General features: G+C 36.8%; 1 pseudogene; it reads right to left on the reverse strand.

The window, feature by feature from the left end:
* Window positions 1-468: 468 nt before the first annotated feature.
* On the reverse strand, window positions 469-9,297 carry LOC122276938 (annotated as a pseudogene).
* Window positions 9,298-15,687: the final 6,390 nt, after the last annotated feature.

Here is a 15,687-nt window from a genome sequence, read left to right on the forward strand (position 1 = left end):
TTCATAAGCTTTCGCATTGCCATTTTTGGTAGTATAGTGTAAAATTAGAAGAATGGTAGTTAATAGGTGGCATAAATAAAAATTTCCATGGACTTTACAGTACTTTAAGAGTGCCAATTTGATCTCTAGGAATTTTAGTTTTTGTTAAGGTATAGAATAAACATTAAAATCTAATTCTTCATATTAGCTAAAACTTTTGCAATAGTGGTGATTTAAAAAAACATCAAAGTAGGGGTTCTGAATTCTAACTCTGAGTATTCACTTTATTTCATTTAAAATATTTTACAAAGTGTTGGACCTATTTAGGAAGGGGGAATTTGAAAATATAAAATAAAACATTAGTTAAGATTTACAATTATAGATCATTAAAAGTGGTACTTGTTCAAATCCATACATGAAAAACATAACATTCCTATATTTGAAAGGATATAAAATTCTAGAACTTAATTGATGAGAGGTAGCACCCATTCATCGAGCTTCAAGCACAGAAATGGTAATGTCATTTAGAAAATCTATAATTGTTCCATTGAAAAATGTTGGCTTCTTGGGAGAATCTATAATTCTTCCATTGATAAATGTTGGCTTGTTGGGAGAAGGAATATTCGCTTTATTTCCCAGCATGAACACAATTTCTAGCATGGTTGGACAATCCGCAGCTTGTTCTTGCACGCATAAAAGCCCAATTTGAATGCATCTCAAAACTTCATGTCTAGGATATGATGCCTCATGACCCAATGAAGAATCAACTATATCTAGTTTTTTACCTTCTATCCATAGGTACCATGCCTAGAGTAGTAGAAGAGTGATATCCTGGAGTTAGTTTGTATATATGAATGGTGAAGTTTCGCTGATATATATATATATATGTATGTATGTATATATAGTTTGCTTACATGTCCAATCAAATTTAGGCAAGGGCTTCCAACATGAAAATGGTTATTTCTCTTGCCCCTGATTATCTCTAGTGCTAAGACAACATAGTTGAAGACATCTGATTTTGTAGAATATAATCCTTCCATTGCATACTATGGTGACATGTATCCATCGCAGTTCCACTAGCCTTATGATAGTTATGAAAAGGTTTTGACCTCAACTACAAGCACCATCCAAGCGACTAGTCAAAGGGAGGGGAATACACACTTTGGGCCCACTGACCATCCCATAAAAGTGCAAGACTTACAGATCCATGAGAACCACTCTTTGGCTGGAAGTGCCCCCACAATGACTAGTAATGACTAAGGAGAGAAAATCAGAGGGGGCAAGTGGAAGAGAAAGGCAAAGGGACCACTCAATGCTACTACGGCCCTTCAAGATGTCACAAACCTCCAAAACAAAGCTGGTTCAAAAAGGAGAGGATTGAGATGTGGAAAAGAGATGTGCCAATCACAAAAAAGAACAAAAAATAATGGCACTAATAATTCTGAATCCCAAGAGCAAAGGCGGTTGCTGGTTTCCAGCACTGCCCACCTAAATGAGTATCCTAATATGGAATTATCGGGGGCTTGGGAACCCCTGATCAATTTGAATCCTTAGGAAACTTTCTAAGGAAAAGTGCCCCAAACTAGTTTTCCTTGTGGAAACTAAGTGCAATAAAGTCAGGATTGATGAGGTGAGGAGGTCATGAAAATTAGATGCTTGTTTTGATGTAGAAAGTGTGGGACTAAGTGGGGGTATAGCTCTACTATGGAAGGAGCAGTGGAAGGTCAAAGTGGTTAACTACACTCGGTGGCACATAAGTGCTTTGGTTACTGAACATGGTTCAAATTCTCCTTGCTTATTTACTGGCTTCTACGGACACCCTGACAAGATAAAAAGAAAAGGTAGTTGGGAGCTACTCACGAGAATTAAGCCTAATCCAAAGACCCCTTGGCTGTGTGCAAGAGATTTTAATGAAATATTACATTAAAAAGAAAAAGTGGGTGGCCTGAGTAGACCTTATAGACGAATTGAAAATTTCAGATTGGCAATTGATGATTGTGGGATCAGAGACATTCCTAGCTTAGGACAAAGATTCTCCTGGTTGAATAATAGAAGAGGAGAAGGCTTTATAAAGGAGAAAATAGACAGGGCAATGGTAAACAAAGCCTGGCTAGACCAGTTCAGATCAGCTACTTGTAATGTCCTCGCAGCAATTAAATCTGACCATTCACCTCTCCATGCAGCATACCAGACCAGATAAGAAAGGAAAGGAGGAAGAATAGGGTGTTTAGGTACCAAGCAGCATGGAAAGTCAGAGAGGGCAATTGTGCAGTGATAGAGACATAATGGAAAAAGAGGATAGATGGAAAAAACCTTGCTAAAACTATGAGGACAAAGCTAGAACATTGTCAAAAGGGACTCACAGCTTGGAAAAAAGTCTTAAACCAGAATAAACAGTAGCTTCCTAATCAAATCTGGGCCAAAATCAGTTACCTACAAGACACAGGAGGGGAAGGTCAAGTAATACTGATTCAAGAACTACAAAGAAAAGCTGAGACACTTCTTGAAGAAAATGACCTAAAATGAAACAATGTGCCAAGCAACACTGGCTGAGGAATTGAGACAGAAATAGTAGCTATTTCCATAAGCAAGCAACCCAAAGAAGAAAGGTTAACTCCATCAAATCCATAACTCGTCCTTCTAGAAGCACAACAACTGAGCAAGAGGAAATTGGGGCAATCTTCATAGGTTATTTCTCATCTTTATTCAACTCTTCCTCGCCTAATGATATTGAGTCTTGTTTGTCTGTATTACAACCAAAAGTCACTACTGAGATGAAGCTTAGCCTGAATAAACCCTTCACCGAGGAAGAAGTAAGAGTGGCAATGTTCCAAATGAACCTTCTGGGGTCTTCTAGCCCCGATGGGTTTCTTGCACACTTCTACCAGAAGAATTGGGAAGTAGTTGGAAAAGATGTTTACTGTTTTGGCCTGCATGCCCTGAACCAGAAGGGGTCCCTAAATGAGGTGAATGACACCTTCATTACCCTTATCCCAAAAGTCAAAACCCCAAGGAAAGTTGTTGAATACATGCCAATAAGCCTGTGCAATGTACTCTACAAAGTGGTTTCGAAAACACTAGCAAACAAGATGAAACTAGTCCTTCCTCAACTCATCTCAACTAACCAGAGTGCTTTTGTTCCCGGAAGGCTCATCTCAGATAACTCTCGTAGCCTTTGAGGTTCTCCACTCTATGAACTCGAGGATTAAAGGCAAGAAGGGTTTTATAGCCCTCAAGCTGGATATGAGCAAGGCCTACGATAGGGTTGAATGGGTCTTTGTGAAAGAAGTGATGATCAAGATAGGCTTCCCTCCTCTATGGGTTCACCTTGCCCAGAAATGCCTTAACTCAGTCACTTACTCTATCTTGATCAATGGTGAACCCCAACAGATGTTTAAACCAACTAGAGGAATTCGTCAAGGAGACCCAATTCTCTCCTTACATCTTTATCCTATGAGCGGAAGCCCTATCTGCAATGCTACAAAAAGCTGAAGAGAGGGGGATCATAACTAGTGCACCAATAGGTAGAGGCCCCACTAGAGTGAGTCACCTGTATTTTGCAGATGACAGTCTAATCTTTTGCCAAGCCTCCCCCAGGGAACTCTCTAGTGTGATTGACATATTGGATACCTATGAACATGCCTTAGGACAAGTGCTTAACAGGGACAAATCTTCAGTTTTATTTAGCAAAAACACAAAGAAAGAGATGCAGAGATATGTGCTATAGCTTATTGGAATGAAATCTACAGGAACTTTTGAGAAATATCTCGGCCTTCCTGCAATGTTCGGAAGAACAAAAGTAGCAGCTTTTCACTCTCTAATAGATAGAACATGGTCTCGAGGTGCAAACTAGAAAACAAATCAGCTGTCCTCGGCTGGAAAAGAAATACTCCTCAAAGCAGTACTCCAAGCCATCCCCTTTTATTCAATGGGCATGTTCCTCCTCTCGGAGTCCATCACCTATAAGTTGAACCAGCTGTTTAAAAAATTTTGGTAGGGTTTTAATGAGGACTCCTAAAAAATTCAGTGGATCTCTTGGGACCAACTTAATTCAGCTGAGGAAAAGGGAGGCCTCAGTTTTAGGGATTTTAAAACTTTTAATCTAGCAATGCTGGCCAAGCAAAGCTGGAGAATGATCTAAGACCCTCATTCCCTAGTAGCTAGGGTCTTCAAACAGAAATATTTCAAAGCAGGGAATCTATTGGAGGCCAAGCCAGGTTCTGCTCCCTCTTTTGCTTGGAGAAGCATCATAGCTGGTATGCACACCCTCAAGTCAGACCTTATGTGGAGAGTTGAAGATGGATGCAACATAAATATTTGGTCAGATAAGTGGATTCCTTCCCTTCCCCACTTTCAAGTAGCAACCCCCCGAGAAGCTGATTGCTGGTGTGAAAATGGGGGTGATTTAATTGACTCAGAACATAAATGTTGGAAAGAGAACCTCCTAATGGAGATGTTTTTTGAAGATGAGACTAGGGCTATAACCTCTATCCCTATCAGTAATGGAAGTAGGAAAGACAGATTAACCTGGCACCTAACAACTAATGGTCAATATTCAGTTAAAAGTGGATACCACCACCAGAAACAGATGGAAACAGAAGATGAAGGGGAGAGCTTGAATAGGCAAGTGGAAATTGGCATGTGGAAGAGACTTTGGAAGCTGGATGTGACCCCTGCAGTCAAACACTTTATTTGGAGAGCATGCAAAGAAGCTCTACCTACCCTTGCAAACCTAAAAAGGAGAAAAATTGTAGAAAAGAGAGAGTGCCCCATCTGTAATCTTGAACCTGAAACTTCTGGCCATGTACTATGGGGCTGTGTAGCAGCTAAAGATGTCTAGAGTCAGGGTTGTATCAAAATCCAAAAAATGTCATACCATAACGATCTCTTTTCCAAAATATGGTCTATTTTGAACCATAAACTTGATACAATTGAGCTCGAGGAATGTGCTACTATGATGAGGGGCTTATGGGCCAAGAGAAATGAGCTAATACATGGTAAAGGTTTCAAGCACCCAACGACTCTCTTACAAGGGGCCAAATCAAAAGCCACTGCCTACAAAGAAGCAAAACTGCCCCAACGAGTCCTCCAACAGAAAGTAAACCAGAGTACACAGACTTGACAACCACCAATACAAGGATCATACAAGGTCAACTGGGATGCATCGTTAAGAGTAGAAACAGGACACATGGGGCTGGGAATTCTAATCAGAGACTACCAAGGAAAAGTTATTGGAGCACAAAGAGCAAGGAGACCTATTGCAGGAAACCCTTTTGAAGTAGAAGCTCTCGGCCTAGTAACTGCAGCCATTTTTTGCAAGGAATTGGGTCTAAACTAGATGATTCTAGAAGGGGATTCAAAGCAAGTCATCAACCTATTACTTGGAAAGGAAAAGAACTGGAGCCTGGGTAGTCTACTAGTGGAAGATGCAAAGGATATATGACTCACTCAAAAATGAGTAGCACTAATGCTATCCCAAGTGCAGGAGGATGTCGTGTAATAATTAGGAATAAATTCCTAGATCGTCTCCTCAGGGAAAGTTGCTTAAAATTAAACTCGTTGAAAAAAATGTGAAAAACTTCACAAAAGGAAAATAAAATGATGGTATATGCAATGGATGGAAAAGGGTACTAGTCATGGACTAGATTCATGTCTTTTGATTTTGATTTTCTGATTGGAATATAAAGGACTAATAAATTAAATTCAGAAATTAATAAAACTAAATTAAGAATTAAACTAAATTAGAAAGTAATTGACAAAACATGAATTGAAAATTGAAAATGCCCAAAACCAAGATTTTAGAATTAAATCACGAATTCTTAAAATAACACATAACAGTTGTAATTACTATTAAATGAAAACTTAAAGAAGTAAGACAAATAAATAACACGAAATAAGTAAACAGAAACTCAAAAGTATTCTATAAACTTTAAACTGAAGTTAAATAAAATAGGGAACGAAAAGTCTAAACGAAAACGTCCTTTCACGATTCAATTGAAATTCGAAACGAAAAGGAACAATTTCTCACGTATCACTCTTGAAAATTAATCTCTAAACCTTTAATAAAAACTCTATAACAATTCCTCTGCTCTTCACGTATGATATTCAGAAAAATCAAAAACAAAAACAAAAGCTTAAAACCAAACCTTTCTTGCAATAAATTAAGGTAACACAATTAATTAGAACTTCTAAAACAATTCTTTATGAAACAAAATAGCACACTTGATTAAAAACTTCTAAAAAAATTTCTTTTATTTTATGAAACAAACTAGTAATGAAATAAACTAGTAATGAAACAAACTAGTAACTTAATGGAAATTAAGGTATTACACTTAATGAAATACAATTCTAGAACAAATATTAATACACAAAAAAAAATACTAAAACAACAAAGCTTTGAAACTAAAAAGAGAAACAAAATTTCTTAAAACAGAAAGGAGCTAATTCTTTCAAGTACATAGCAGAAAATTGTGTGTGTTGACAAGTGTTTTTCTAAGATTGAGTTGTCCTCAATTGTTGTCCTCTAAAGCTTCGGTGTGCACCTCATTTTATAGCCAAACATCTTGGCTACTTCATCTCTCATTCAATTGGTTTTGCATTCACACCCAACAACCAAATCTTCAATCTTGCTTTCACACTCAATTGCGGCCACTTGCATTCCTCTTTCTTTATTTTGTGTCTTGCATTGCATTCCTCTTCAATTGCCGTGTCTTCCATTGCATTCCTCTTTCTTTATTTTATTCAATTGGTTTATCAATTCAAACCAAACAACCAAGTCCAACATGCCTAACTTCTTGCCTAACTTCTTGCCTAACTTGTTGACTAACTTGATGCCTAACTCTTGCGTAACTTTTGCACGGTTTCTTCATTGCTTCTCCAGCCGATTTCTTCAATTTGTTTCTTCAATTTGTTATTTTAATTTCAGCACATGTTCCTTCATTCACCTACTGCTTTGACTGGTCCAAACTAATTCAATTCATTTCCCCAACTACAATTCACTCCAGCCGACTTCTCTTCAAGAATCAAGCACGGCATCTCTTCAATTTGTCACATGTTTTCTTTCTTTTTTTTTCTTCATTTCGGTTCTTGTTTAATTCAATGGAAAGGAAGCAGTCTTTTATGACTTTTTCAATGTTAAATTTGGTGGAGAGCAGCAGCCTTTTTCTTCATATAGTTTCGGTGGACAGCAGCCCTTTGATTTCAATAACTTCTTCCTTCATTTCGGTGGACAGCAGCAGCCCTCTTCTTCCAATCCATCACATGTTCCTCACCTTAATTTAGCTGCAACAACCAATGTAAGTTAAGCCAAACCAGCAGCCTTCCAATTAATGTATAATTTAGGTGGGTTGGAAATGAGTTGGTGGATTTATTTGAGTGCGAAAAGGGATCCATTGGTGAGATGGTAGCTAGCCGAAATGAGGTTAGATGGAGTTAGGATTGTTTAAATGGTGGGAAGGCTCAAGACAAAGTATGATCAAGGCATGAACATAATGAACCATGGTATGCATGAAAAATGGAGATGGAGATTAAAAAAAAAAGAAAACACTTAACAACAAAATAACACAAATGCAAAATTAGCTTGAGCAACTTCCATTCAAAGATGGCAAGAAGTGTTTCTATCTTTTGAGGTTCATGAATTGAACCCAAAAGATGAAAAGATAGCTCAAGAAATCTTATGAACATGAAGAACAAGAAAAACAATGGTACAAAAATGCAAATGATAATGGAAAGCAAGAAAAATTATGAACTAGAATGCAAGTAATCAATAGTTGGTAGAATTCAAGCATAAATTCATGCTTTTAATCAATTAAAATCACAACTTTGATTTATTCATTTTAACCATTTTTCCATTTAAAACCAATAATAATGTCATGATGAATTTAAAATACATTGATTTTAAATAGTTAAAATGTGCAATATTTCAGCTCAATCAATATACTGGCTAGTATCGACAGGATATTGAAGAATGTCCTGTGTGCATTCATTCGATTGTATCCTCTGAGTTGTTATTAGCATAATCAATGGAATTAGTATCCCATTTTCAAAAAAAAAAAAAAAAAACTAACATCTACTTTTTGCACTTGAGAGAGAGAGAGAGAGAGAGAGAGAGAGAGAGAGAGAGAGAGAGAGTTACTATGTGCCAACTGGTCTATTTGTATTTGCTTCAATTTGGTCATCCCCAAACATTCTTGCTAGACCAAAATCTGAGATTTTTGGGTTCATTGTTGCATCTAGCAATACATTGCTTGCTTTTAGATCCCTATGGATGATCTTCAGTTTGGAATCATGGTGAAGATATAAGAGTCATCCAGCAATCCCAACAATAATTTCGAATCACTTCCTCCAATCTAACAATTGTCTTCTTATTTCATCTGAACCAAACATTAAAAACTGCCATTATTAGCATAGTGAAAAGAGCTACATACAAGAGTAGTAGAAGTTCTTTTTATTCTAAGATTTCAATTTATATCCTAATGCAACAAAACCATTAGAATCTTTCCAAGTCAATATTGTACAAAAGATGTAGTCCCCTGAAATTGGACACGATTAAGCTAATTGATCAACCTTAATTCTTCGTGTATATCTTCAAAATACTCTTTCACATATCTTCTCTACAAAGTACTAATCAAATGGTACTTAAAAGCAATTGCTTATTTAAGAGAAGTCATACCAAAGATGAAAAAGTCGAGGCTTTTGTTTGGCATGTATTCATAGATCAACATCTTCTCTTCTTTATGAATACAACGACCAAAAAGCCTAACAAGACTCCTGTGCTGCAATTTTACTATTAGCATTTCTTCATTCTTAAATTCTTCAGTGACTTGTCTTGAACTTTTTGAGAGAGTTTTTACAGCTATTTCTTGTCCATTGGCTAGTTGACCCTGTAATTACAAACAAGACTTGAATTGATTATGACATCATTATGAGAGTTTCAGTTAATACGTATCAAAGTATGATACTAGTTTATCCATCTCAAACTTCTGCCATGTGTATAAGATTCGCAGTGTGTCAAATTAATAGTTTAAATAATTAAATTGATCCCTTCGCATCGAGGAAGAATTGGTGACATAACATGTACTAAAAGTAGAATTTTTGAATTCGAGTCCTAACTCTATGATGAGAGATGTGTACCTTGTAGACTGGGCCAAAACCATCTTGTCCAAGCCTATTAGCAGGGAAGAAGTTGTCTGTGGCAGCAACAACTGTGCTTAGTTCAAAAAGTGGTAAATATGATTTTCCTCTTATTTCATCAAGTTTTGAAGAATCTTGAAAGGGTATCGAACTGGCATCGTTGAACAACATGGGTTGTTGGGCCATCCCTGTCCAATCATGCATGGTTACAAAAGATGGCTACTACAATGTTGAGTAATTAAAGGAACAAAATAGAGGAATATTCTATCGTTCTTAGTTTATAAATTGATCATGACCATGCATAATAATTGATCATAATTACAAAGATGCATCTTGAGATAAAAATAAAATAAAAAAAATGTATAGGAAAATAAAAAAGAAATACGAAAAAAAAGAAAAAAGAAAGTCAGGTACCTTTTCTCTCTCTTTATTACCAAATGCACAAAGAGGAAAATAAGAAATGAAGTAACAAGCATGCCCACCATCGTGATTTCCGGCCTTTAACCCTTCTGGCTTCCTTGCAAGGGAAAAACCTGAAATTATGGAAAAAAATTTCTTCAAGTTCTTGTCTAGCTTGAAGGCCTTAAGCCAAAGAAAGAAAAACACATGAAGTTTAAGTTCTTGTCTATTTTTGTGACTTGACGATGTCAAATTCGGATAAAAACTTGTACCTAACTCAAATGCATCCACACGTACATAAAAATTTTGGCCCTCATCCACATACTCTCTTGTATCAATCAGATTGCTTCCAGTTCATGCAGCCCCCTGCTTCCTCCAACGCATCCAGACTTGCATACGCTGTGCAGGCACAATTGCCTACACGCTTCCATACTCAATCCAGTCTTAACTTGTGCTGCTGAAATATCTGGATCCTTCACATTGGGAACCCTAAAAAACCCTTCACCACTCCCGTGCATGGATGCTGCTCCACGCTTCCTTGCGCACTTGCCTGATGCATTTCTCTGAAACCCAGGCAATCAACTGCACTCGAACCCATTAGAAACGATCTTGCATTTCCCATAAGTGCCACACTTTTTGTATGTGTTGCACTGGTCTAAAGGTAAGGACGGTTTAAGCAGATACCATTGGCGGTCTCCCTCCCTATACATAGACCAGTCGAGGAGACAAGACTCGTATAGCACTAATGCAGACAGCAGTGTTTGGTCGAAGGCACGATAACTAGAGGTAATCTCGTTCTCGTTGTCCACAAAACTGATATTGATGATGGTACTATGCTGCAATCCTAGGACTTCACTCCATCCATCGCCACGCCAATGACCATTACGCCACCATGGAAGAACTGAGGGGAACCATTGCTGTCTATCTTATACGACCTATTTCTAGTTCCAGGGTCGTCTTTCGACTTCCAAGATGTTAGGACCTGATTCAGGCCAGTTCTTCAGTCCAGCCCAAATTTCATGTTTGGAAGCAGGGTATGCATTGGATAGTCAAAGCTCTGCCATAGTACCACCTTTATGCTATCACTATGGGTCAAGATTAGATTTCTTGAATCCAAGAGCTGAGCCATGGTACTATTGTTGCTTGATTTTGAAACAATATCTGTGGACCAGATGTATTGGCTCTGATCTTTGACACTAAGGACTAGGTTTCCATGAATATCAATTGAGAGAACTCCAGACCAGTTCTTAATAGGATTTTCTTTGATTGCTACCCACACCTCGGCCTGTCCCGGAGCACTTTAATACAAAATTTTGATGCAGCGGTGGGTGGACTTATCGGGACTAAAGAAACCAAGTGCAAAGGTCTCTCTGTCGAATACCAAAACCTCACCATCTGTAACAGGTAGACTGATAGTTATGGTGTTTTATTGAGAAGTCCCACATGGCTTAGGAACAAACTCATCCTGGGCTTTATAAGGAGTTACCCTAATCCTCCATAGGAGGCCTTTTTAGGGGAGAAATGGGTGTTTCTATATGGTATCAGAGCAGACTAACCTATGATCGATGATGGGCTCTCGCGACCTAGCCACGATGATGGTACTAGAAATACCGGCCCACATGTGAGGGGGCGTATTGAAAAGCCTCACATGGCTTAGGAACAAACTCATCCTGGGCTTTATAAGGAGTTACACTACTCCTCCTATTAGGCCTTTTAAGGGGAGAAATGAGTGTTTCTATATGATATCAGAACAGGCTAACCTATGACCAATGATGGACTCTCACGACCTACCCACAATGATGGTACCGGAAATACCGGGCCATGCGTGAGAGCGCATATTGAGGAGTCCCACATGACTTAGGAACAAACTCATCCTGGAATTTATAATGAGTTACCCTACTCTTCCTATTAGGCCTTTTAAGGGGTGAAATGATTGTTTCTATATGGTATCAGAGCAGGCTGACCTATGACTGATGATGGGCTCCCGCGACCTACCCACGATGATGGTACCGGAAATACCGGCTCACATGTGAGGAGGCATATTGAGAAGCCCCACATGGCTTAGGAATAAACTCATTCTTGGCTTTATAAAAAGTTACCCTACTCCTCCTATTAGGCATTTTAAGGGGAGAAATTGGTGTTTCTATATGTCTAGGGAAGTGCCAAACTGGAGAAGGAAGTGAAGCAGCGTATGTAGAAAGAGAAGCAGAAACCTTCTTACAAAATGCATGATCATGGACAATACTGAGGCTGTAGATTCTGTCAATCATAGTATTATATATTGTGTATTGTTTCATTTGTGATCATCAATTTAGAGCACTCGCATCCGGCATCGCATCACTCCCCTATCTTTATATTTTAAGAAAACTTTTAGCATTTTATGTAAAAATAGCACTCCATCCGGATCCCTAAATTGCCGATGAAATTTATAGGTGCTACAGTAAATCCCCATATATGGTAGATCAACTGTACATCCCCATCACTCCTTGGCCCCAATGATTGTACCTTTCGTCCCGCTTCTTCTTCTCCCTCCCCCCCTCACAATGCAACACTTGCATATTTCTCTCTTTTTCCTTTTTGCATATGGATCTTTGGTATCCCATTCTTGCCTTTTTTGATTTTTTTTTTCTTTCGGGGTGGTTCTTGTGTTGATTTCAGTGTTGCTGTTGATCTTTTCTAGTTCCTGTGTTTCTGTCGACGCCTTTTGTGAATATTTCTTGGTTCTATGAGTGTTTCTATCCTTGCAAGACCCTGCTTTGACATGTTCATCCCTAAGTTTGGTCTTTGTGCATGTCATTCGCTTGTTGCAACCAATAGTGTCTGTTTTCGAAAGATTTTTAGTTGTTTATATACTTGCAAAAAGGATGTCTTGCATATAGATTCACGAATTAGTTTTGCTTCCTTCCTTACATTGAATAAATCTGCTACTTTTTAGCTACCTTTTACTTTGATTGTGACTATTTTATTTTATTAGCATTATTGTGAATATTTTTGGGTATTCTGGCACATCCCACATTGTAGATGTATATAGAGTTTCAATTTTTGTTGGAGCTCATATTTGTTGAATCAAAGTGTTAAAGTTTATGCTTGTTTGTATTGTGAAATTTTGGTTATGACACATATGTGACTGAACGAGCCATTTCCTTGGTGCCCCACGTGACTCTGAATGTTGGATTGTTGTGCACTCCTATAGCTCTATTTGTTACATACCGCATTCTGCATTCATAGTTGTGATTAAAATATTTACAATGAACATTCTCTAGACAAAAAATTACTTATTTTTGTAATTCTAGGAATGACTAACCAGTTTGGGTCTCTTCTCACTGATATATGTTTTAATGGGACTACATATCTATGTTATTATGGTGTAAATGTCAATGAATGAATATAAGTATTGCCTTTATGTTTTTTTTTTCTTATTTCATGAAATAGTTTTATTAACCCTTGCTGGAAATGCAAGAATGGGTTTTTAAATAAGTAATTTATGTTTTTAATCTTTATGGTGATTATTCTCGTGTGCTTTTTTGTCTTCTATATTCATTCTTGATGTTCTTTATTTTGTCTGTTTGTGCAACGGGGAGAGGAATTCATACTTTGTGTCTATGTTATATATTTACTCTATTCTCACATTTTCCACACTCTTCTTTGTACTCTGGTTATCTTCCTCTTCATATATTTCTTGGTTATGGATTAATTGACTTTATCTTTGAGTTTTGGTTGCTTTTGTCGGGGTAATAATTTTATTTATTTACGTGTATGAATGGATGGTTTTTTTTATAGTGCACCAGTAACATCCAATTTTGCTATATGCTTAGTTATTGGAATATTGCATGTCCTTGGTAATATTAGTGCTTTTTGACATTGTGGTATACATCATTGCAGAGGTAGTCAATAGGGAGAGGAATTCATACTTTGTGTATATATTATTTATTTACTCTATTCTCACGTTTTCCGCACTCATGTTTAAATTTACTCTATTCTCATGTTGCTTATTGGTAAAGTGATGGCAATACATATTATATACTTTGTGTATATATTATATAGTTCGAGCTTCAATGTGACTGCTACTTATTGGTAAAGTTATAGCAGTACATTTATCTCATTATTAAATGCTTTGATGTTTATTTATATAACAGTTCATTTGATGTTCTAGTTTTTTATTTTATGTTGGGTCATTTGCAGTGTTACATATCTCTCACAAGAGAGGGGCTGTTATTAGGCTGTGATGATGGTGTTATAGTGTGGGTTAATTCATAAGTCTTAATGGGGCCCCATCAATATGGCGGAGTAATTCTCACCCCAGTGGCCTTATTGCAGTTTGTGGTACATTTCACAAAAGGCAATCAGGGTTAGGGTGGGGTTTTGCAACCATTCGATGTTGAGCTCCTTGCTTATGCATGCTGTCAATATTTACACCATTATGAGCTTTTTTATTTGTTAATATATTAAATTAGATGGGGATAGTCTTATTTAGCATTATTGTGATTTGCATATTGTTTGGTTATTGTTTTGTACTATGTTGTGATAGATAAGCTGTGATGATGACAACCGCATGTGGGGATACAGGAAATTTATGATCATTTTCTCAATGGTTAGGTAACCTAGACGGCCAACAAGTACTGCCAACTGGTTGATGCAGCCATGAGTGGGTGGCCAAATTTCAAAGATGTCACCATTCGGTTCTTGAGTCGGCCACCCCGACTAAACCCTAAATTTCAAAGTGACGTGTCTAACATTTCAATGCTTTTTTAGAGATGGATTCACAAGACCCTGGATATATGTATTTCACTAATCTTCTTAGTCAAGATCCTCAACTCGACCCCACTTACGTTGGGCAAAGTGGAACCTCTCTTATGACCCTTGATGACTCTCCATCCATACTCTCTAATGAGCCTATCGGCGTTAGAAAATCAGTCAAGGGTGCAAACTTCACTCCCAAAAAAGACAAGTTACTTTTCTCTGATGTCCATGGAACAGATAAAAAACACTCCTAACTATGAGAATTTTTTTGAATACTTCCAGCAATTTAAAGAAACAAAACTAATCGAACTATAAAGTCTTTAATACATCGGTAGTCGGTTATTCAAAATGTCACAAACAAATTTTGTGCGAAACTAGCCTAGGTTGAAAGATTGAATCAAAGTGGCATGATCGAGCAAAACAAGGTAGAATTTCCATACTCTTACTTATTTTACGAATAATTATAGATTTTTGTGTACATTAGTTTAACATGGCATTTTTTGTTTACATACAAGTTTGACGAGACTAAGGTTATGTATCAATTGCTAGAGAAATTGATGAAGAGTAGATATTAAAAAAAATTGGCCATCCCATTAGAAAATACACATATTAAAAAAAATTACTATTTTTATAATATAAATTTTGGTTTGAAAAATAATATTGTATTGGGTAGTCAAAATTGCATAAATATTGAGTAGAAAGTGATAAATATTTAGTAGAAAGTGATATTTGAAAAGAAGATAATAAGACAAAAGAGTTAGTAATTAAGAGCGTAAATAGAAGTGAGAGAAAAAATAATTAAAAAAAATAGAGAAATACTATTTAATAGAATAGAAATAGAAATAGGAAATGAGATGTAGAAGATTTTTAAAAGATGAATAAAATTTAAGAAAAAATTTAAAAAAATATAATTTTAAATTAAATTATAAAGAATTTTATGGATACCCGGACGTAAATACTTTTTCTAAAAGTAGCCACCGCCATTGACGCAGTCTGATATATATCAATATTAGTCCATGCATGGGTTGACTGCAGGTTTATCATCACCGTTAATTTTGGTCAGAATGATGCATAATAAATGAATCAACCTAACCCCTTGACCATTCTAGAATTTAGGAAAATATTGGAATTCTACCCAGATTTATATTAAAGACGAATACTTACTTGTACGGGCAAGAGTTTTCTTCTCTCTCCTTTTTTTTTCAAAAAACAAAAAGCAATAGATTTCTATATGTTCAGATCATGAGCTATATCTTACGTCCATGTCATATGTGAAAAAGGCTTAACTTGTACAAATTTTGATTTGAAAAAGAGTCTTACAAAATTCATGTAATTGGTAATTCAGATTACGACTTACCTCTCAACTCTGCACATCACTGTTTATTATAAACTCTTGACGGGTTGAGTATTTATTACAAATAGGTACAAATCAACGCC

This window comes from Carya illinoinensis, chromosome 9, assembly GCF_018687715.1.
Source record: "Carya illinoinensis cultivar Pawnee chromosome 9, C.illinoinensisPawnee_v1, whole genome shotgun sequence".
NCBI lineage: Eukaryota > Viridiplantae > Streptophyta > Magnoliopsida > Fagales > Juglandaceae > Carya > Carya illinoinensis.